The sequence below is a fragment of the Sarcophilus harrisii genome, chromosome 5, assembly GCF_902635505.1.
Source record: "Sarcophilus harrisii chromosome 5, mSarHar1.11, whole genome shotgun sequence".
Classification (NCBI taxonomy): Eukaryota; Metazoa; Chordata; class Mammalia; order Dasyuromorphia; family Dasyuridae; genus Sarcophilus; species Sarcophilus harrisii.
Window position 1 is genome coordinate 242,246,643 of NC_045430.1, and position 25,295 is coordinate 242,271,937.

Below are 25,295 nucleotides of genomic sequence, written 5' to 3' on the forward strand. Positions count from 1 at the left end.
TCTTCTGTCTTTGTAAATATACTGTTTTTCCAATGACAAGCACTCAAATCTCAAAAATTATTTCATTTGAGATCATGGGAATTATTTACATGTAAATGAAATAATTACTACCCGTGATTAGAAAATCTGAATTAGAGAGAACTCTTTCCTAATGTAAAGGCAGATCCTCAGTTTCTTAGTTGATATAACTCCCAGAATATTTTGTATCAACAGCAAATAAATGAATCCCTAACGGTGATGTTGCAAAAATCTAAACTCAAGAAAAATCAAACATCTTTAACAGGGTGGTTGTGCATACTACCATTGAATTCTTAGCTAAACAAAAGTACTATTATAAGGATTCTGAGAAATAGTTCCCTGTACATCAAAGGATTGGTTTATAACTAATTACTACTTGCCAAAGAGGTAAGGATAGGAAAATAAAATATTAGGAGTTACTTCCCAGTGGGGGAAAAAAATCAATCAGAAATTAAGATGAAACTACAGTCTAATTTATAGTAGTAGAAAATGTTAAACATATAGAAATTCACTTTAAACATCTCTGTATAAAATGAGAGTGCACTTGAATTTTCAACGACTTCTAGCTGACTAGAGTACAATCCTGTTGTCACTTATACAAACTCTGGCAATATTTTAAATCTTTGCACTGTATTCTCTAAAATAATAATTTCAGAAGTCTGAATAACATTTTTCCCTGCTAAAAATCTATCTCTTAAAACACCTGTCAATGGGAACTATATTTTATCAATGTAAGAAACATCAGTAACAGTTCTGAGGCAGCTAGACGCCTCAGTGGATAGAGCACTGGACCTGTGAACACCTGAGTCCAGCAACTCACTAGTTGTGTGATACAGAGCAAGTCAGTTAATCCCTTTTTGCCGGAATCCCCTGGTGAAGGAAATGACAAATTGTTCCAGTATCTTTGCCAAGAAAACCCCATATAAGGTCACAAAGAGTTAGAACCAATTAAACAACAAGAAATAACAATTTCTATAATCATAGTGTCTAAATGGAGTCAGTGCACAAGTGATAAGGGTTAGGGGCTTTGTACATAGGTATGCTCCCTGAATTGGGGATAAAATTCATACAACATGAAATTAAACACTTTCACAAATAAATCATAAAATAAAGTACTGCTGGGAAATTAATGCCAGAATTATGAGGCCTCTTACTGGCATATGGGGAAAAAAAAGTTTCCATCAGGAGAATATTCACAATCAGAAAACAACAGCCTGTGGACACTGATATAACTGTGTGGGCTGCTTCCAATAGCCTCAGGTAGGCAAAACCAGAGGTAACTCCTGGCTGCTGTTCTCCACAGGGTATTCCCTGTTCCCAGAGGTCCCTTGAATGCAAAAATTCTCGAGCTATCATTTGCCCATTTAGCCATAATATGGGAGCTCATTTATCTGTCTCATGCTCAAGTCCTTCAAATCTGCACTCTGCTTTTGCTCTCAATAGCAAAAAGCACCATTCAGGTGCCTCTTCATTAACTATGCACAAATAAACTACGTACAGGATAAATGTAACTAATGTAAAAAATTTGCATATTTGGTGATGTGAAAGACAAATATAAAGAGGAGGGTGTCTAAAATAGTAGCCTGCTCCCGATCCCAATCAGATGCTGTAAGCAGCCCCTACCCCAAGGGGTAGAATTGCCACTAGGTGTAGCCCCAGCAGGTAAACTCCCTGAGATACTACATTTCCAGGGCATCCCCTCTGTATTTCATCAGCCAGGTACCCTGGAAAATGGATCACCTGCTGAGCAGCCCTTTAATGACCTGTATATAATATCTAAAAAGCTGCTCACAATGAGCATCCTTCACAAAACTCATCAAGGGCCTAGGGACAGGGCCTGCTGAAGGCTTGCTAGATAAAGGCTTGCTGATGGATGGTTCCCTTTGGCAGCCTGGGGAAGCCTATGAACCCATTCTCAGAATAATGTTTTTAAATGGCCAAAATAAAATATATAAGATTATAGAGGAAGACAAGTATATTGAAATACAGTTTTATCAAAATATTTTTAAAACAAATTTACAGTTCCCAGCTTAAGACCCACAGTCTGGCTAGGGCATTTTCTACCTCTGTCAAAGAGACTTCTGGTCAGTCATTCAGTCACTAAATATTTATTAAGCACCTACTATGTGCTAAGTACTCTGATAGGTGCTTGAGATAAAAAGAAAGGTAAGAATAATTAGTGGCCAAGCAGCTTTGCACTTAACTCTTCCCGACTCCTGAGTAGCTACATCGTGCCAGAGTGCACAGAGTGTTGGGCCTGGAGTCAGGAAGACTCAGCTTCCTAAGTCCAAAGCCAGCCTCGGACATGTAATGATCCTGGGCAAGTTACTCCAGTCTACTTGCTCCTGTTTCTTCATTTATAAAAATGAGTTGGAGAAAGAAATAGCAAACTGCTCCAATAACTTTGCTAAGAAAACCCCAGATAGGGTCACAGAGTCAGACGTGACTCAACAACTTCTTAATTCCAAACCCAACACTAACTACTGCACCATTCAGGTGCCTCTTAATTAACTATGTATAAATAAGCTATATACAGGATACATGTGACTAATGTAAATTAGGCTGTAATTCTGCATATTTGGTTATAAGGACAAACATAAAGAGGAGGGTATCTAAAAACAGGGTGTCTGACAACCACACACACACACACACATACACAAAACGAGTTAAGAATGGGTCAGTGAGTTTTAGCACAGTGCCTGGCACACAGTAATAAATTAATAAATGACCTCGCTAGTTAGATATTAGGCCACACTATTGAGGAAACAGTATAGTCTGATTCTAACAACCAGGATCAATTATATGGATTTGAAAAAATATCACTAGAGAAAAAGACATCTTGTCAAGTTAAATGGAAATCCTCTTAAGAATATCCAGTAAACCTTCTTTTAGTCCCAATCTCAACAAACAATTTTCTGATCTATAATTTGGTCTTTTGAATGGACCCACCCACCAGGAAAAAGACACTCATGGAAGTAGCTGGTACACTTGTAAATTAATAAATCAGCATTCTCATTTAAGAATCAATCTCTTGTGAGTCAAGTGAGTGTGAACCATTTCTTCATGGCCTGACCCCCCCAGAAGAACTGAAAATTGAGATCTTGAAACTACAGAGCTGAAGAACAGATGCTGGACCATTGGTGACCCCCTGTAGCCTTAACTGGGCAGCCAGACAGCCCGGCTCACTCTCTATACCATATCTTAATTGCAACCGTCTCATGATGAATGGATTGAAATTCTCTACCACCGTGCAGCCATATGGGTAAAAACTTCAGTGGCAGTTTTAACTGCTAGTGATTTCAAATCCTTATCTCCATAGCACACAGCAGAACTCACAAAAATTCTATTACAGTACCAGTAAATTAATCCATATAGTGAAAATATATAATACCCACACTGGAAGGCCTATTTACTAGAAACTGGAGCTGTAACTTCATTGCTATGCTATAGAGTTTGACTTCTTAATCTATAATTCACAATATAAGAATCTTGTAAATGAGTTTGAGGATCACAAAATTACAATTTATTATCAGTAAATGTTTGATTTTTATATCTATTTTATATATCTATATACCATGGGATCACATAAAAATTTATCAGAAAAAGTTAAGAACCCCTGCTATACAGGATACTCTCAGAAAAACTTGATAGGTCCTCAGAAGTAAAATGTACTGTGCACAAAGTAATAGCAAAGCTAATTAGCTATTAGTGACTTAACTATTCTCAGCAAAACAAAACTACTCTGAAGAACTGCTGATGAAAAATGCTATCCATCCCCAGAGAAAGAACTAATTGTGTTGGAATATAGATTAAAGCATACTTTTTTTAATTCTATTTTTCTTGAGTCTTTTTTTGGGGGGAAGTCTATGGTTTCTTTCACAATATGACTTTTATAGAAATGTTTTGCGTAACTTCACATGTGCCTTCTCAGTGGGAGGAGAAGAAGAAGGGAAAGAATCTGGAACTTAAAGTTTTTTTTTTAATGTAAACAAAATTGTTTTACATGTAACTGAGAAAAATAAAATATTAAAAAAGAAAACTCAAAAAAGAGCAATGAAGAAGAAGGAAGAAGGAGGAGCAAGAGAAGGAGGAGGAAGAGGAGGAGGAGTAGGAGGAGGAGGAGGAAGAAGAAGAAGAAGAAGAAGAAGAAGAAGAAGAAGAAGAAGAAGAAGAAGAAGAAGAAGAAGAAGAAGAAAGAAGAAGAAGAAAGAAAGAAAGAAAGAAAGAAAGAAAGAAAGAAAGAAAGAAAGAAAGAAAGAAAGAAAGAAAGAAAGAAAGAGGGAGGAATTAAGGAAGAAGGAAGGAAGGAGAAAGAAAAGGACAAGGAAGAAGAGGAGGAGGAAAAGAAGGAAGAGGAGGAGGAGGAAGAGGAGAAAGCCCTGCTATAGAGAACTCCCAGGGGAAGAAATTTCCTTTACCAATAAAGTAAGTCAGCACTTTGTCTACAATTTTATCTTAGAGATGCCTAGAGCACAGAGGGTTTACTTTAACCAGTATGTTTCAAATTTGAAACTAAGCCATACTGGATTCAATCATCTCTTTATGTTCTATAATATACCAAGGCAAAACAATACTACATGTTTATTTAGCATTACAAGAACCAGATTTAAAAAAAAAAAATTTGAGCCTCACAGACCTAAAAATTGCCTTACAAGTAAGATGATTCCCATTTTACAGATGAGTAAGTGGAGCACTGAGAGCTTAGATGTCTTGCTCATAGCCACTAATAAATGTCAGAGGCAGGATTTAACCTGGGCCTATCCTGATTTAGTCCAGTGCTCCACCACTCATCTTTCTCCAAGTATGAGCTGAGCTAAGGAACAGCTCAGGTTCTGTTGCCCCAGAACCAAGAGGCAGGAAGCAGGGAAACAAAAGGTTCCCATCCTGGAACTGGAAAAAGTAGAAGTGATGCAGGAGCTAGAGTGATAGAAAAGGAGAAATGGTGAGGAATTAATGGCGTGAGAGCACACCAACGTGGAAGATCTGGCTCCAGGTTCCTCCGGCCTTGTTGGCCAGGTGACAGAGTGCACAGAACATAGGCCTGGAGGCAGCAAGATCTGAGTTCAAATGCAGCCTCAGACACTTAGTTGTGTTGCCCTGGGCACCTCACCTAATCTCTCTCTGCTTGGGTTTCTTCAAAATGGAATTAATTAGTAGCACCTCCTTCCCAAGGTTATGTAAGGATTAAATGAAATAATTTTTGTAAAGCACTTGTCAAATAGAAGGTGTTAAATAAATGTTTGTTTCCCTATTTATTTTCACCCAGAATTTTACCGTGTGCCCCATGGACTCTGGGATGGGTTATACATCTCTGGGATGGGTTTCCCACTGGAAAGGGCATCTCAACTCTCTTTGAATTCAGATATAAGTTACTTCTTTGTTCTATACTATAAGTAAAATATGTTCTATATTTAAGGCTTTGTGAGCCCAAGCACTCCTCAGGGGAACTGGTATAACCATTGGATTGTACCATATTTTAAAGTTCTAAGGTTCCACCAGGGCAAGAACCAAAAAAACCTAATAAATGAGATACCCAAAATTTACTCATGTTCTTCATATAAGATAGGAACATAGGGTCTGACTTTTAAGCAGCTTATCTATGACTTTTATTTTTTATTAGTTATTTCCCTCAATTCCATTTCCCCAGCAATAGTAAAAGATTTACATTTTAAAATGGAAAAATATAAAATAAAATTCAACTCATTTTGTTGGTTCTCCACATAATTTCTAAGTTCAAGTCTTTTGCTTTATAATAATGCAGGACATTTGTTCTCTAATACATTAATAAACCATGGAGTTGTACAACTGGTGATTACTGGATAAAAATAACAACATTCAAATTGGACATTTTAATCTAACAATGACCCCTTTGCACATAGGAACATCTGTGCTGACTATAAATGATGAATAAACAGGATTGGCGCTCCAGCCAGGTAAGTACTCTATCCAACAGAGATGGAGAGCAGACTATGAATCTCATTTAGTGAATTTGATTTTTTTTAATAATAAGAGCTTTGAAAATGTTATGTATTGTAACCCCACAGGACATTGTTACCAGGTACTAAATAGAGAAGAGATTTTCTCTAAAAAGTCTGTAGACCTTAACCTAGTCAAGATTATGTAAAACAGAACGAACCAAGCACTCACTCAAAAATGAAAAGAAACTACATTGAAACCATTACTTCAAATAGTGTCTACATGCAAATATATTATATATATTTAAACCCAATATGTGAAGGATTTATTATCTCATTAGCAATAGAAATTCCCTATATGAGAACTTTTCCATCAATTCAGATCACAACTTTCCTTTTTTTTTTTTCTTTTTTTTCGGAGGTAATCAGAAAGTTAAGTGACTTGCCCAGGTTCACACAATCAGCATGTAACAAAGACAGGATATCAAAGCAGATGTCCCCAACCTGAAGGCCAGCACTCTATTCAATATAGGACTGCCTCGCCTATAAAAATAAAGCTCTATTATAAATATTAAAAGTATATGCATATATATACATGTATATATGCATCTATAATATTCATCCTTTATCATATAAGATATAATTCCTATGAACACAATTTCAATCATTTTTTAGAAATCACTTCTAGTTTCCTACTTGCAATTAAGTAGCAAAGAAAAGTCTGGACAATGATTAATTAATATGAATAAAAACTGAGATTCTCAGATTTATATATATATATATAGTATAATATATTACAGATGAATATGTTTATATGTATATATACTCTATTCTATATTATAATATATGTATACGTATGTAAATGTGTGTATATTGTGTATATGTATGTAATGTGTATGTATATATATATGTATTTGTGGGCATATGCATATACACTGTATATTGTATGTATGTCTAGGTATATGCATGTATGTGTACACGAACATATATATACACAAGATTATGAAGAGTGTTTCGCCACCTGCCGAGGGCTGGCCCTCAGTCTCTTTTGTGCAACACAGCAAATGCTCAGCACAGTGCCTGGCACGCAGTAGGTGCTTTAATAAAGCTGGTTGACTAGAACACACCATGTGTGAAAGTCTCTGGAGCAGGTCGGAGAGGGCTCACTGGATCCCAGGAAAGGATGCGGTCAGAGTTAGCCCCGTGTCCATTCCCTTTTGCTGCCAAAACCACACTAACGGTTATCACAAAGAACGTCATCCTACAATTTGTCAACCGTTGATTCTACTCTCTGTGGCGATGGCCAGAGGGATGATGTCTTTCAATGATGGAGCAGACCTCGATAGTCAGGGTCAGGAACGGCAATCCTCGTTCTCTTCAATAAATCTGTGACTGAGCCCTAGGAAAGTCTCCATTTCAGAAGAGTTGGGAGGTGGATGGAGGGAGGTCCAACATGAGGATGTCGTCATCCAGGTGAAATCCCAGGTATCAGTGCTCTTCCAATGGCCCTTATGACTATACAAGTGAGTCTCTTCTCACTACAGTCTATCCTCTATTCAAATTAATCTTAGTTTAATGCCTGACACACAATAAGCATTTGTTAAATGACTATTGACTCGACCTAATAAAAGGTATTTCTCAGGATCTTCCTGGTCTCCTATAAATGCTTCCACATACCAGGTAGGGTCTTTAACAGACTACACCTGTCTCCCCTACTGACTCCAAACATAATCTCTTTTGATTGGTCAAAAGTTATTCCAAAAAAAAAAAGGTAAAATGTGAATTTAATAGTCAGCTCCCTTTACAATCTCACTAGACTGTTTCTTAATTCCAGACTATATCTGATTTAGAGTTAATGAGTTTTGTGTTGCTAATAATGTAGTTAACTGTGTATATTGGCTGTGGTTTTAAGTCTTTATCATTTTTTTTTTGGCTGGCTTTTCCTGATAAGCCAGACCCAAGTTTCTCCACCTTTCTTTCCCCTCACCCTCAGGAAAGGAGTAGCACTTTCTTGAAATTTGATTCCCAGATAACCTAACAGCCCAAAACCTTGGCAGTATGCTGAAAATCACTACATTGTCTTGTTCACACAGTATGGTATATGCAATTTTGAACATTTCCAAATATATTTGCATATGTATTAAAATACAAATAACAGGTATACTTAGAATGCATAAAATGGAATAGCAGCTATATTCACTAGCAAGTTTACTATAAAGTTTGGATTTTTTTAAACTTACAAGTGGATTTTATTTCACCTACTACATTTGATCATAGATATTTAATGACCACAAATAAAGCGAATGGTTTACATTTCACAAGTACATTTGAATTTCACAGTCTTTTACCCAAGATGAGCCCAAGCTTATTCAGTACCTCAAATACCTCTGATTAAGACACAAAGACTGACTTGGAATCATATTGTCAACAATAGGAATGATTAATGATTTCGCTAATGCTACTTCCCCACTGCAGACACTGGCTGGTTTTCAGACTATCATTGTTCCGTACATCCAGAGCAAAATATATATGGTCGCCAACTTAGCCCTGGCAACCATGATGAGACCTGGCCCTCCAGCAGAATCTGAATCTAAGGAAGTTACACTTCCTCAGTGCCCTACAGGGGAGCCCTGGATAAGGGCCAGGCCCTCAGCTGCACAGGTGTCACACTCTGGCTTTTGGCTTCCAAAGGCTCTTTAGCCAACTCCCATTCTCAGAACAGTTTGGCTTACAGGCATCCTGCCAATAGAAAGAGCTAGGAATATTTTGACAAAAGAGCCAACCAGAATTTCTACCCTTTCCTCCTCCCTAAATGGCTACTAAGAAATCTGGCTGGTAAACTAGCAATTTTTTTAGTGTTTCAAGGTCTCTATAAACAGAGAAAAGAATTTAAGATACTACATATATTGGATTTAATATATATTTTAACATATTTACCATTGGATGAAGTGCCATCTAGGGGAGGAGTTAAGGGGAAGGAGGGGAAAATTTGGTACAGTAGTTTTGCAAGGGTCAATGTTGAAAAATTACCCATGCATATGTTTTGTAAATAAAAAGCTCTAATAAAAAAGGCCCTCCAAAAGCAAAAATAAAATTAAAATATATACATTTGTATATATATAATACAAATAACAAATATACTCATAATGCATAAAAATATTAACTTTATCCACTAGTAGAGAACAACTAGGAAATTCACTAGAACTTTCTGTTTTTGCTTACAAATGGACTTTATTTTATCTAATACAATTGATTATAGGTCTTTAATGACCGTGAATAAAGGGAACTGTTTACATTTCATAAGTATGTTTTAAATAATTAACTACATATTTCAAGCTCACTCACATCTTACTCAGCTCTCCTCTCTCTCTATTCTTGTTTCATTCATCTGGAAAGATTTCAGGAAAGAAGGCTCTATGATTTATAATAATTGCCTCAACTGTCCATTTGCCTATCTTGTGTAAACTTATGCAATATTTATATATGTTATCTGATCATCTATTGACAGGTCACCAACAAAGCTACCTGTCTGTCTAATGATCATTTTGACCTAGTTGAATTCATTACCAAAATAAACAGGACTAAGAGAAAGCCATAGTTCTCCTATTTGAAAATTATTGTGTGATTTACAAAGAACTGAAGATTGGTACATGGATAATAGTTTCAACATGTGGCTTCTTTGATTGCATTCTTCAAAACTAGGATTAAAGGGGAAAGTAGCAAAGATGGAAATGTCAAGTATAAAGAAAGGATCAGAGCTATAATTAGCTAAAGAGCCTGATACTAAGGGGAAATTCAATCCAGTTGGGGACAAGGGACAAGAAGAGGAAATGTGCAGAAAACAAACTGCCCTAGACAAATACAGAAGTGGCAAACAACCCCCAGGAGGAAAGGAAAAGATAGAGGAGAAAGGCAGGATGGGGAGGGACCCTCATTGTGGAAGGCAGGTGAGCCCCGGAAGACAACAGTTGAGATCCTTGCAGCACTACATAACTGCTGAAGGACTGATCCCAAATATGGAGATTATAGGACAAAGGACCATACAGGGAGAAAGTACAATTCCTGGATTTTGGCTATCTAGGGCAAAGCCCCAGTCATTTACCCCTAGTTACAGTTTTGAGACAGATAGTCAATGCAACTAAAGGTTGCCTCTTGGACTAAAAACTAAAATGTAAAGCTCGTGCTAGCCATTCTGAGGGTTAGAGGTAGCAGCAAAAGGTCAATAGCATCCTATTCTGGGCAATCATCATTATCCAAAAAATGTTTTTCCTTTGTACCTCTATCACCTAGCACAGTATCTTTGCACATAGTAGGTGTTTAATAAATGTTGAATTGAAGTCATTAAGTAAACATAACTATCATGCCAAAGAGCTAACTTAGTGTCTAGAACTTAGTGGGAGATTAATAAATGCTTATTGAGTGACCAGTTGCTTACACTGTACAATTTAAAACAGGGAGCTGTTATAAATATTTTAGAGCACATAGGTGGGGTAAGGGGGAGAGGAAAAGAAAGTTACATGATAATGTCAATATATTTTAAAGGAATAATAAGTTGTACATAATAGATTTGCAGTTTCTTGTGCAATCATATTTTTTCTATTCTATCATGTTATGGAAATATTGTTTTATTTCTTAAACTCAGAATTAAATAAATAAAGAATTTAAAGCAGGGATTCTTAATTTGAAGTCCATGGACTAATTTCAGAGGCTCTATGCACTTGGATGGGCAAAAAAAAAAATTAAAGCTTTATTTTCAATAACTGCTATCTGAAATTTAGTGTTTCCTCCAATTGTTTATAAACATTATTCTAAGGACTCCATAAGTTTCACCAGACTCCCCACGGAGTCCATGTTACCAAAAAAGTTAAGAACCTCTTTAAAAGCTATCAAGCAGTTTTGTTTTCTGGAGGATAGAAGGAAAGAAGGGAGGGAAGGAGGGAGAAAAGGAAAGAGGGAATAAGAGAAAGAGGGAGGGAAGGAAGGAAGGAAGGAAGGATGGAAAGAAGGAGGGAAGGAAGGAAGGAAGGAGGGAAAGAAGGAGGGAAGGAAGGAAGGAGGGAAAGAAGGAGGGAAGGAAGGAAGAAAGAAAGGAAGGAAGGAAGGAAGGAAGGAAGGAAGGAAGGAAGGAAGGAAGGAAGGAAGGAAGGAAGGAAGGAAGGAAGGAAAAAGGAAGGGAGAGAGAAAAAAGGAAGGAAGGATGGCAGGAAGGAAGGCGGGAAGGAACGAGAGAAGAAAGGAACGAGGAAGGAGGGAGGATGGAGAGAGGGGGAAGAAGAAAAAAGAAAAGTAGAGAAAGGTGGAAGAAGGAAGAAGGGGAGAGAGAAGGAGGCAGGGAAGGAAGGCACTATCATCCCCATTTTACAGTTAAGGAAACTGAGGCAAACGGAGATTAAGTGTCATGCCCAAAGTCACACAGCTAGGAAGTATCTGAGGCGGGCTTTGAAGCCACGGCGGCGTCAGGACTCCTGGATTTCCACAACTCCAAGACCTCCTGACCTCAATGCTCCTGCACTAAACTACCCGGGGGGTCTCTAAGCTGCCAGAATTTGGGGACCAAAATCAAATAACTTAGACAAGTTTTAAAAAACCCAGAACCCAACCGCCCTGTAAGCATCAGTGCATTATCAAACATCACCTTAGAGATCAACTTTCCAGCAGCATTTTCAAGAAGTGACTAAAATCATTTTCCCACCCTAATTTTAGGTCCTGCTTCCATACTGCCACCTAGAGGTGAAAATAAATTTCTCTCCTTTCATCCTTTCTTTAGTCAAAAGGGCTTTTCATTAACCAAACCCTCTGGTTTTTATAACTTTCCTCTAAAAAAGGTAAACTTCTATTACTCAATGACCCTGAATGGCACCACCCTCAATTCCTGTCCATTTTTGCCATAAATCAGACTGGAGAAAGCTTCATTTTTATATCCCAGGCTAATCTAAGTTCTTGAACTGGATAGATCTCCCAAACCCACTTTGTCTTTCTATATTAAAGTAATTTCTTCTTTTCTTTATCAAGCACTGAGAACAGCCCATAAAATAGATACGAAATAAAATATAACGGCAAATTTCATTCTACACAAACAAATGAAATGAGGAATTGAGTCTATTATCCAAATAACTTGGACCCAACAGCATTTATTCCACTATTTATTGCTTCTACCTGGCAATTGGGGAGGGAGGGAAATGAACTTTAATCACTTCCTTTTGTGTTTATTCACTTATGTCTGCATTGTACTCCCTCACTGCCTTGTAGAGTCTCTTTCAGGACAGATTCTGCACTGGCCAGAGGCAGTTAGGTAGGAGAGTACACACTGTGCTGGGCCAGGAGTTAATACCTGAGTTCAGATGTGGCTCAGATACTTATTACATGATCCTGGGCGAGTCACTTTGCCTTGTTTGCCTCATTTCCTCAATCATAAAATGGAAATAATAGGATCTGTTTCACAGAATTGTTGTGAAAATCAAAATTAGTATTTTTAAAATAATAATAATATTGATATATAATATAGATACTTTTCCCTTCCTTTACACATCTCCCCATATTCTAAGATAAAAAAAACTCAGGTGCTTCAAACCACCTTGTTTTAACTTCTTTGTATGATTGCATTTATTCCTTTCATATTTATGCTTTACATATATTGCGTGTTCTTGATGTCTCCTTTCTTAGGATATAAACTCCTTGAAAAGGAGGGATGTGTAAGTACAGATGTTTCATTCTTTGGACTTGTATCCCCAGCATCTACCACAGTGTCAGGTACGTAGTAAACTCTTGGCTTGCTGATTGTTTGTCCCATGACTTTTTTGAGGCAGCCAAGTGACATAGGAGATAGGCTGCTGGACTTAGGAGTCACAAAAACCTTAATTTAAAACCTGCCTCAAATACTTACTACTTACTTATCTCTGGATAATGTGCCTTATCTCCTTGTGCCTCGGTTTTCTTTTCTGGAGAAAAATTAGAGGAATGAACTTGTTGACTTCTAAATTCCCTCCTCAGCTTTAAATCTATGATCCTAAGATAGTGTATGTTTAACATGATTGTATGTGTATAACCTATATTGGATTATTTGCTGTTTTGTGGAAGGGGGAAGGAAGAAAGGGAAGGAAAAAAATTTAGAACTCAAAATCCTTCAAAATCTCACAAAAAATGAATATTGAATATTATCTTTACATATAATTGGAGGAGAAAATAAATTATTATTAAGATAGTAGAGGGAAACAACTCTCAGGATCTTTTTTTAGCTTATATGAGAATATCAATTCAGATAAATTTAGTCAACTTAATATGTATGAAGATCCAATAGATAGTAAAAAGATCTTGGGTAGACAGTCTATCAGGTTAAAAGATGTATAAATCTACAAATTCACTTGGTAAGTAATCAACTGAATTGGTTAAATTTTACGATCATAAAAAAAAAAGAATTTTCCACCCTAACTAATGGAAGGAATTAAGTTCTTTAAGAACAAAAAAGTTTTCACAAAAAAAAATTGTTGGAGGTTCCAATCTACTTCAGTACTTCAATATTCTTACAGCTCTATGATCTCATCAACATAGATTTTCCCTCCATCAGTGCAGCTCACAATATATCAATGTATTTTAATGAATTGTAATTCTTGTCTATATTATCCCTAGATCAAAGCTTCAGAAATTATGGGTCATGGAATTAAATGTGGGGGTCACAAGATTATGATTTATTATCACTAAGTATTTGATTTGTGTATCTATTTTATATACCAATCTATCCAAGATCGTGTAAAAATTTCTCAGGCAAAAAGGAGCCACAAGTAGAAAAAAGTTTAAGAAGCCTTACCATAGATCATCTGCAAAAGATCGATTAATCCATCAAATATGTTAAAGATCTCTTTTTATTTTAGGTATTTTGACATATCACAAGCACTAGTGTATCTCACCTAACATTTTGTGGCCCTTTGCTTTCTTTTCTTTTAATAATTTGTTTTTGATGGGTCTGCCTGCCTCTCTAGTCTCTTGCCTCTCTGATCCATTCTTCATTCATTAAAGTGAATTTTTTCCTAAATCTCAAGTTTCTCCCTACTCAATAAACTTCAGTGGCTCCCTATCCCCTCCAGGAGCAAATACAAGATGCATTTGACATTTCAGCTCAGAAGCTTTGACCTGCTCTCTTTCTCACCTGGGGCCCTCCCCTTAGGACCCTGTGGTCCTCCAGACCCAGAGGCTCACCATTTCATGTCAGAGAGTGTGTGGACAAACAGCTTTAGCATTGCTACATCTCCAAACTGCTGAGCTGCCACTTCCCCAGTAGCCAGGATTACAGAATACACTACCATCACTAGCTTGTTCCTCGCTTTCTCCCTATAATCACCCCACCTCCTTTTCTGCTTCCTTGACAATAGCCATTACATTATTCCTTGTATGTAAATCTATCACTGCTATCTATTTGTACCAGTCATATATTTCCCCATTCACTTTGGATCACATGTAACTTTGATTCTTTGGAAACTCTTGTGTTCTGAGACACACCCATAGAGCATTAATTCAGTTCTTTATTAAGATCCTACATGGTGTTTTGGAGGGAGAATAGAAAAACTATAATTACTGACTGGAATGGGGAAGAATAAGGAAAAAGTAATTCTAAAAAAAATATGTTTTCTTAAATGGATTTGTCCAGAAAGCACTGGACAAATTTCTCAAATATAAGCAGGCCTACTCTTGTCATTTCTGGGTACCATTCACTGTCTATTTAAAGTTCCTCTCCAAAATATATGAACTAATGGATTATTTTATTGGACTAGTCCTTCAGATACAAGGATCATTTTGGGCAGTAGGTATTTTTTCATCCATTTAATTCTTCTTCTGCATTACCCTGATCTTTTGAGTAATCATGGATCTCCATGAGGAAGCCCTATAATGTTCCGGGACTTGATCCAATCAACACAATATTATCCAAAATTGAGAACACCTGCAGGACCTCAACATCTATAGGGAATGTTCCTTCCATTTGGACTCTGCCCAAAACATCTTCCAAAGCAATAGTGAATGACGTCTGTGGCAAGTCTGTATTTTATGTCCCCTTTACCATCAGAGAATCACCGAACAGTCACTGCAGTCTGGTATCATCTTAACATATGCATATGAAACTTCTTGTTCAAGAAAAGTATTTAAGTTTGTATTTAGCTCTACTGAGTCAAATGTCTATTTATAATCAACAACAAACACAGTGGGATGCTAGGGATGCTATTCTCTGCATCTTTCAGTCAATTGTGTAAGTAGAAAATCATTTACAAAAGCCTACTTATTTCCTCCTCATATTTTTATCATGGATATCCTTTGTATCTCTATATAGCAGTCTCATAAAATAAGAAATAGGTATCTATCAATCTCTTAGATGATTAATTAGCAAATTAACACCGAAGGAAGGATAATGCATCTTTTGCAGGAAAAAACAAGAGAACTTTTAAATCCATATATCAAATACTGCAAGGGAATCAAAACTAAGTATAATAATAACTAACATTGATAAGGAACTCTAAAGTTTGTAAATTGCTTCACAAATATATCATTTTATACTCACAACAACACTTAAAAGTAGGTGCTATTTTTATCATCAGCATCATTTTAGAAATAAGGAAACTAAGGAAAAGAGAAAATTTGTATTTTGCCCATGATCATACAGGCTAGTAAACGTCCAAAAAATAGATTTGAACTCAGGTTCTCTTCATTCCAGGTCCAGCATTCTATCCACTGTTATCTAGTTAACTGAGAACTAATCACACGTTCTGCCTATCTGCTCCATGTTCTAAGCAAAATTGGATTAGCTGTTCTTAAGCAATTATCAAATCTCAGATTTAATCATTCACTAAGAATTATTAACTGTTTACTTGAAAAATATCATTCACCTTCTGCAAGAATTCTTTACTGGGACTCCTCAGTCTTAGTACCTTATTTCTGAGATTGTTTCCAATTTATTCCGGATGGATTATTTGTACACAGTAGTTAACCTTCATCTCCACCATTAAAAATCAAACATCAAGACACATGCACAGGTTGGTTTGCTGGTTTGCAATTTTCCTTCTTTTATATCCCTGGCAGTTAGCTCTGACCCTAACTGAAGTAGGTGCTTAATAAATGTTAACTGACTAATTGATATGTCTCCCATCTCAATAGCCACATCTGAGAAGACAACAATAAAAGCAGCCCAAGAGACAAATACGGAAATTCAAAATGTCCTTCACACACTCAGCTTTTGTTCAAAATGTGCTCAATTATCATTAAATACTACCTGTTTACAAAGCAAAATAATAGGGAAACACTGAGAGACAGATAATATAATGGTACTTGCCAATCCAATGGTACTTACAGTCCAGTGGAAGAAATAGTACACAACTATTATACAAAAATCTATTGTTATGAAAAATAAATGAGATAGTAGATGAATTCACTAGGCACTATAGTGTTCCATCCAGAACCCTCTAAAAATTTAAATGACCCTGTTATTCAACAATTAATTTCAGCAGAGTCCTATGCTAGAAATTCCCACCTAATGTCACTATAATTCAGATTCTGGATTACCTTTGGCTCCCACTTTCCCTTTTTATCTGACTGGCTCAGTTATTCCTTCTAAGCTTTATATTTATGATTCTAGCAACTGAAATTCACTGATCAACTTTGATGGGTGTTTCAAAAGATTTTTTGGATTAGACACCTTAGATATCAGGCCTTTTCTGCATTTATCCATATTCCTGATACTTGCTAATAAACAATAAAGATAATAATACATTTACTAGCAACCCTTATATTGATCAATCCCACCTAATAATATTAAGCACATCTCATTATAATAATATATCATATATGGAGCTTTAAACTTTATAAAATCCTTTTGATTCACTACTATCCCAAACATTCTTATAATTTCTCTACTTCTCTAATTATAGGCTAAATTAACTTTTACTTTCTATTCCTCATTTCTCTCTCCTAAAATTATTTGGAACGGCCTCCAAACTAGCCTCCCTATTTCTAATCTCTCCTTTTACCAACATTCTCTTCACATTGTTGCCAAAGTAATTTTTCTATTGCACAGTATTGTCATGTCTTTCCTCTGACCAAAAATTTTCAGGAATATTCACCAGCTAAAGTTAAAATTCTTCATTCTGGCATTCAAGACCACACACTTTATGATTCCAACTAATTTTTACAGCCTTGTTTTACACTATTTCTATTCCAGCAAAATAGAACTTCTGATGGTTCCACAAATATATTTTACACTTTCCTACCTCCTGTGCCTTTATTGTGTCTAAAATGTTTTCTCCCCATTTATAATCTCCATTTGTTGAAATTATACTCATCCTTCAAGGCCTACCTCAAAACCATTTTCTCCATTTGAAGTCCTGCCTTCCTTGACATCTTCTGTCAGAAATTCTATTTGCCTCCTTAAAATTTTCAGTATTTCACTTGTATTTCTCATAAATATATCACTTTATGTTTTGTTTTATAGTTGTATATTATCTTTTGTGACTCAAATGGGGTCATGAAGAATCAGACATGACTGAAATGAATGAAATCTGTCTTTCCTTCCAAAATGTCAGGTCTTCAAAGATAAGGACCATTCTATCAGATCCATTCTTGTATCTCTCTCAGTGCATTTTGCACTGCAAAATCAGCAATAGGGGTTAAGGATGAATAATAGAAGAAAGATGGTATATATATATATATATATATAGGGCCTGCGAAGTATAGATTTAACACCTCTGCACATCTGCCAGGAGAGCATCTGCATCCTCTCCTTCTTTTCTCTTTCATTTATGCTTAGATTCATTGATGCATTTCATTTATACTTTTAGGTTAGGTTGATATTCAGAATTGAATAAAAAATTGAAAAAATTGCTTTAGAGCACAGGGGGAAAATGGGGACAGGGGATGGGAAGTGGGGGCAGTTGATCATTCAAAGCCCTTCTCTAAATCATCTTGCTGGGGAATAAAGGAAGCTGGATCCCTCACCTCCAGAGAATTCTGAGACATAGGGAAGTGTCTGCAGAAAACCAGTCTACCCTAGATGATGGCGCCATGGGGGGAATAAAACATACTGTGCTTGTTACAGTTCATAGAAGAGAATCTATATTTTCCAGAATAATATAAGTTCATTGAGGGCAAGCATTTTTCATTTTTATCTCTGGATCCCCAGCACTTGGTTCCCAATAAATGCTTAATAATGACATTAATAAATGCACATTGATTGATATGTTTCATTTAACATCAACTAAATCAACAAATAATCCTCTAACTATAGTTGTCTCCCATCTCCAGTAGTGATTTTTATCTATTATTTCAAAAGACATTTGGTCCGGGAAAATTTCTTTCTAAATTCTAAAGTTTAGTAGTTTATAACCTGAAGCATGATCTCATGACCTAAAGCATAAAGCTCTTAAGTCAGTTGCTTCACTATATAAATGTTATTGGTTATAAAATTCTTCTGATGTTATTTTAAATTCAGACACTATAACTGACTTGATGACCTCCTCTGGCAATAAATTTCACAGACTGAATAAATGCAATACTCAGAATCACTTCTGTCTACTCTATTACTTCTAAATCTTCTGGGGGTGGGGGATTGGAGAGCAGTAGACAGCCAGGAATAGAAAAAAGACACTGGGCAACCCATTCTCCAGTACTTTCAAAATAATATATACTAGAATGCCCTTTTGAACCAAAACAGGAAAATTTAGGCTGAATGCTTGTCAGTGACAATGTAATTGACAAATAGAGAACTCCACATAAAATCGTTTCTTGCTTTTATGCCCTTCATAATTGGGAAAACATTGTCATAAAGGGAAGATTGTTGGCTCCTGTTGGTTGATAATTACTTCCTCTCCAAAGGTTCATAATATTATAAAGCAACTTCTTCTAGCACCCATTTTTAGCATGCCAGATAATTGAGATTGGAAAACATCACAAGAAATAAATTTTAAGTAATATATTTCAGAAATTGATTCCAGTTGAAATCCACACCAGATAGATAGTTTGGAAGTGACTGGAAATGAAACTAAAATGTTAATGTTGGAAACACGTACAGAGACAAAAAATATAAATTAATGACCAAGGCAAAACTCTGTCTAAAGAATCTATGAGAAAGGGAAAACTCATTAGAACACAGTTAATTCCTTTTTTAGCTTTTGTGATGGATTTTGAGTGCTTCTTGATTTTGTGTCTGAAGCATGAGTTATATGGCTTATGCACTTTCTGTATTTTTAATAAAAATAGAGGGAAAGGGTGCAGTGTGCTCAGTGCTTGAGGAAATTGGAAGATGCTTGGGGATTTTTTAAGTAAAAAAATGTAAAGTTCTCAAGAAGTTTTGGATATTTCTATTTGATACAAAGTTAAATGAAGAGGTGGTATTATAATTTCTTTCAATTCCCAATGAAGAAATTCAATCTACCAATGCAAATTTGCACCTGCTCAGCAACTTAGAATAAACACATTTATTAAGCACCTACTACATGCCAAACACCATACTAAGCTTTGTACAAATACTGTCTTATTTTATCTTCACAACCTGGGAGGTAAGTATAATTATTATCACAATTTTATAATTGAGAAAACAAAGTAAATTGAGGTTAGGTGTTTTGCTCAGGGTCACACAGTCGGTGTCTAAAACTGGGTTCGAATTCAAGTCTTCCTCATTCTAGGTCCATCACTCTAGCCACAGCAACTTCTAGACTTAGAATTGCCTACGACAATAAAAGTTTAAGTGTTATTTTGACAGCTGTGTGACTGATGGATTGTAATGGGGAGAAAACTTGAGGCCGGGAGACCCACAAAGTCTATGAAGAAGCTGACAGGGGCCTGAGATTGGCTCTGCAAATAAAGATACGGGGACAGAGGTGGGACCCAGTGTGATTGAGCAACCAAATGCCCATGTGAATATGGGATGAGGGAAGGGGAGGAATCCAAGATGGCCCTGAGTGTGTGGACACTTGGGAGGTCTAGAAGGAGAGTGGTACTTTCCATAGTAACAGCACAATAGGGAAGATGTTTGGGTTTGGGGAGAAAGATAATGCAATGACGTCTGCTCATCTTCACTCTCTGTCCCCTGAAACCAAAGGGAAGAATTAACAGCCATCAAAGCAAAGAGCCCTCCTTTGTAGCATTTACATGGTGATCCAGGATCAAGGATGCAGGATAACTTTCCTACTGACATCTATGTAATCACATGTTGATTAGTTTAGATCACAGATTCTTAACCTGGGTCCATTAACTTTTTAAAGTGTATTTCAATTTGATTGGTATCCTTGTATCGCCATGTATTTTATTTTATGCATGTTTAATGCATTTATTTGATGCATTATGTTCAGAAGGATCCCATAGGCTTTAGCAGGCTGCCAAAGGGGTCCATTACCACAACAATAAAAAGGTTAAGAATCCCTGGTTTAGGTTTTAACTTCTCTGAAGGGTTGGTATCTGCCTCAGAAAGGTAGATAATATGCCCAGCAGGACATGAGACTGGAAAATATTGCAATGCTTAGTATATAAGAAATAATTTTTTAAGTAATCTATTTAAGAAATTGATTCTAGTTGAAATCCATACCAGACAGTACTGGAGGGATGAGAATGAATAAGGTTTTGTAAGAGCCTGGACCTAAGATGGATTATCAATTGATCACACATCCCTCAAAGTTAAGCAAAGGTCTCCTAGGAGACGCTAGCTTCTTCTTTAGGTACCCCTGGTTAGTACAGATCAGATAATCTCCTAAAAATTTGGATTCTCTGTCTCCTTCAACCAACTTCAACATAATAAGAGTCATTTTTAGAGTAACCTGTCTCTGAAAACTTCCAATATGGGGATAGGGAGAGAAGAAATAACAAGGGTTCACTTTTCTTTGCTTCCTTAGAACTCATGACATTTTACAGGTATTAACCACAGTAATTTTCACTATATCCCTTGAGGTAAGTAGAAAGAAAATATCACTTTATCCACTTTATTGGTGAAGAAAGTAAAATATAGAAAATGTAATTAACTTGCCTGAAGTCTCAAAACCAGTCAGCCTGAAACAGAGCCTGCTTCCTATTTCCAAACGTTCTCCCCAATGTTCACTCTGCTTGACCTCAATGACCAATCTCTACTGAAAGAGCTTTGCCTTTATGTGCACTGTTGAAATCTAAACCATTTTATGACTCAATCTATTTGTTTTGTTTGTTGAATATGTTCCCTTTTTTAAAGTCTATAATTTCAAATGGGAACATGTTTAACTTACAAAGAGAGAGAGAGACAGAGAGAGAGAGAGAGAGAGAGAGAGAGAGAGAGAGACAGAGAGAGAGAGAGAGAGAGAGATGGATAGAGACAGAGAGAGAGAAAGAGAGAGATAAAGAGAGAGAGAGAGAGAGAGAGAGATGGATAGAGACAGAGAGAGAGAGACAAAGAGAGAGAGACAGACAGAGAGAGAGAGAGAATTAAGAGCTTATATGTATTCTCCTAAATTTCTGAAAAGAAATTCATCAAAGAGGTTTCTCAGTTAGTTTTCCATTTTCCATCAAATACAAAACAAATATTCATTAAGTATCTACTGTGTGCCAACCACTGTGCTAAGTGTTAGAAGTACAAAGAAAGGAAAAAAATATTTCCTGTACTCAAGGACTTTTCATTTTATTATTCATTGTTTTGAAAATTGACTTTTCAAATGGGAATGGTATATTGGAAAATGAAGCTAATATAAATTTAAAATATGTCATTATTTTAGATGTGCAAAACAAATGAAGGCCATCAGTCAATTTGACAGAGATGGAACAGTCAGAGAGGTGAGGAAAACCTTAGTATTATGCTTAGAAATTAAAAGAGAAAAATTCTCCAAGAAGTAGAAGGTAACCCAACAGTATCCTAAAGATCAAGAAAAGTCAGGAGTGAAATGGGATTAAATAAGTATTTTTATATATGTCATATGTGTGTATACACTCATTCACATTAAAAGTTTTCAAACCTTTCAAAAGTTTATCAATTGGGGGGCAGGGATTGAGCCAAGATGGCAGAGTAAAAGCCAGCAATCTCAACACTCCCCATCAAACAACTTTGAAATAATGCCTCAAGTCAAATTTTGGAGCAGCAGAGCCAACAAAAGGTCAGTGAGACATTTTCCCAGCCTAGGACAACTTAGGCCAGAGTGGTCTGTGACATCAGAATGGCAGATGACACAAAGCCCATGTGGCAATAGCACCAAGGATGGGTCTTGGAGGCAATTGTAATAGTAGTGGCGGCAGGAGCTCTGGGTCTGGAGAAGATGAAGAGGCCAGAAAACTGGGAATCAATTACAGGCAATCCTGTGCTGGCACTGGATGCAGCTGGCACTGACTGGCAACCCTACAGAGCTGAGTCACAGTCCGAGGACCAAAAGGAACCTTAGGGCTTGTGGCTGCAGAGGAGCAAGGGGCTTTGGCACATGTAGCTGCAGAGAACTGGGGTCCCTTCCTGGGTAAAGACTAAAGTTCAGACCAGGAGACACATCTCTTCCCAGACCATACCTCCTTGTAAGCACCCCACAGAAGCACAAAAAAGCTTGGGACATGAGGTAAAACCTCTTTTTCCCCAAGTGAACAGAGTCCAGCTTTGCCATAAAGTTCAAAATCAAGAGATAGGATTAAAAAACTAGAAAACAAGAACAACAAAGAATTTGACCATTGTGGCAGAGAACAAAAAACAAACTCAGAAGAAGACAATAATATGAAAACAACTACAAACCCTCAAAGTGAACTGCTAATTAGACACCAACCCAATAAGAATTCCTGAAAAAGTTAGAAAAAGAGATAAAAGTGGTAGAATTGGGGAAAGAAATGAATAGTGCAAGAAAATTATGAAAATAAAATTAATAGCTTGGTAAAAAGAAGCATACAAATTCCTGAAGAAAATAACATCTAAAAAATATAATTGGTATAAAAAAGGCACAAAAATTCACTGAAGAAAAAAAATCTTTAAAAAGCAGAATTAATCAAAAAGAAAAGGAGACACAAAAGTTCAGCAAAGAAAGTAATTCCTTAAAAATTAGAATTGATCAGGTTGAAGCTAGTGACTGTGAGACATCAAGAAACAATAAAACAAAAGTCTAAAAAATGAAAAAATAAAAGAAAATTTGAAATATTTCATCTGAAAAATAACTGATCTGGAAAATAGATGAAGGACAGATAATTTAAGAATTATTGAATCATCTAAAAGTCATGAGCAAAAAAAGAGAATCTAGACATCATACTTCAAGAAATTATCAAGGAAAACTCCCCCAATGTCTTAGATACAGAGGACAAAATAGAAAATGAAAGAATCTACCAATTATCTCCTAAAAGAGATCCCAAATTAAAACCTCCAGCAATATTATAGCCAAATTCCAGAGCTCCCAGGTAAAGAAAAAATACCGCAAGAAGCCAGAAAAAAAAAAAAAAAAAACACAATTTAAATATCATGGAGCCACAATAAGGATCACATGAAATTCAATGGTATCCACATTAAAGGAATGGAATGTTTGAAATACGATATTCCAGAAGGCAAAGGAGGTAGAATTACAATCAAGAATAACTTATCCAGGGGCAGCTAGATGGCATAGTAGATAGAGTACCAGCCCTTAATTCAGAAGTACCTGAGTTCAAATCAGGCCTCTGATACTTAATACTTCCTATCTGTGTGACCCTAGCTGTGTCACTTAACCCCAACTGCCTCAGCAAAAAATAATAATAACAAAAACTTATCCAGCAAAACTAACTATGATCCTTCAAGGGGAAATGGTTATTCAATGAATTAGAGTATTTTCAAGCATTCATGATGAAAAGACCAGAAATAAGTAGAAATTTTAACATTTCAATACAAGACTCAAGAGAAACATAAATAGGTAAATATGAAAGAGTAATCATAAGAGATTCAGAAAAGTTAGATGGTTTACATTCTTATGTGGGAAGATGATATGTGCATATCTTAAGAATTCTGTCATTATTAGGATAATTAGAAAGAACCTGTATGGACAAAGGGCATGATTATGAGTTAATTATGTTGGAATGATCTCCAAAAAAATGAGTGATTCATTGGGAGAAGGAGAAAAGGAAGGTAAAATGGAGAAATATTTCTCACATAAAAGAATCATTCAAGGAAGGGCTTTTATATTGAAGGGGAAAAGGGAAGGGGGGTAGTAGACATTGTTTAAACCACACTCTCATTGAAATTGGATCAAAAAAAGAAGCATATGTGTGTATACACATGTATATATATATAAATTATCAAATGGGAAATAGTAGGAGAAGAGTAGGGGGATAATATTCATGATCTCAGATAAAGGAAAAAACAAAAATAGGCTTAATCAAAATAGAAAATTAGGAAAACTACACTTTGCCAAAAGATACCATAGATAATGAAGTAATATCAAAAAGTTTGTTTCTCTAATAAAGACCTCATTTCTCAAATATATAAGGAATTGAGTCAAATTAATAAAAAATAAGAACCAATTCCCAAATGATCAATGATCAAATGCTATTAACAAGAAGTTTGCCAAAGAAGAAATCAAAGTTATCTATAATAGTATGAAAAAATGTTTTAAAACACTATTGATTAGAGAAATGCACATTAAACAGCTATGGAGTATCATCTCACACCTAACAGAAATGACAATTGCTAAAGGGTTTGAAGGAAAATAGGTACATTAATAAACTGTTGATAGAATTATGAATTAGTCCAACCATTCTGGAAAACGATTTGGAACTATACCTAAAGGACTATAAAACTATGCATATCTTTTGACCCAGTAATACCACTACTAGGTCTATATCCCAAAGAGATCAAAGAAAAGAAGGAACTGCATGTACAAAAATATTCACAGCAGCTCTTTTTGTGATGATAAAGAATTAGAAATTGATAGGATGCTCATCTATTGGGGAATGACCAAACAAGTTGTGGAATATGATTGTGACAGAATCCTACTATACTACAAGAAATGATGAGGGTAGCAGTTTCAGAAAATACATGGGAAGACCCATAGGAATTAATTCAAAGAGAAATGAAAAGAACCCAGGAAGAGGAAGGAAGAATACAGGTAGGGAAGAAGAAGGATTTGGAAGGATAAATAGCTTTTCCTATGAGCATAGAGGGAAGGCAGAGAGTAAGATTTAAGAACAGTAAAATATCGAGGTAAACATGACTATGATTAAGAAAGTTTATGCTTTGTGGAATAAATCTTCCCTCCAAAATGGGAGGCAAAGTCATTGGAATGAGGAATTAGAAAGGATTGGGAGCTTAAGGAGATAAAAGTTCTGGTACAACATCTGTGGAGATTGAACTCTGGAGTCAATGGGCTATGAATAAATAAAAAGGATTAAAGATCAGGGAAGACTCAAAAGAGGCTGGAGAGCATAAATTTGTAACAGAACTATTTC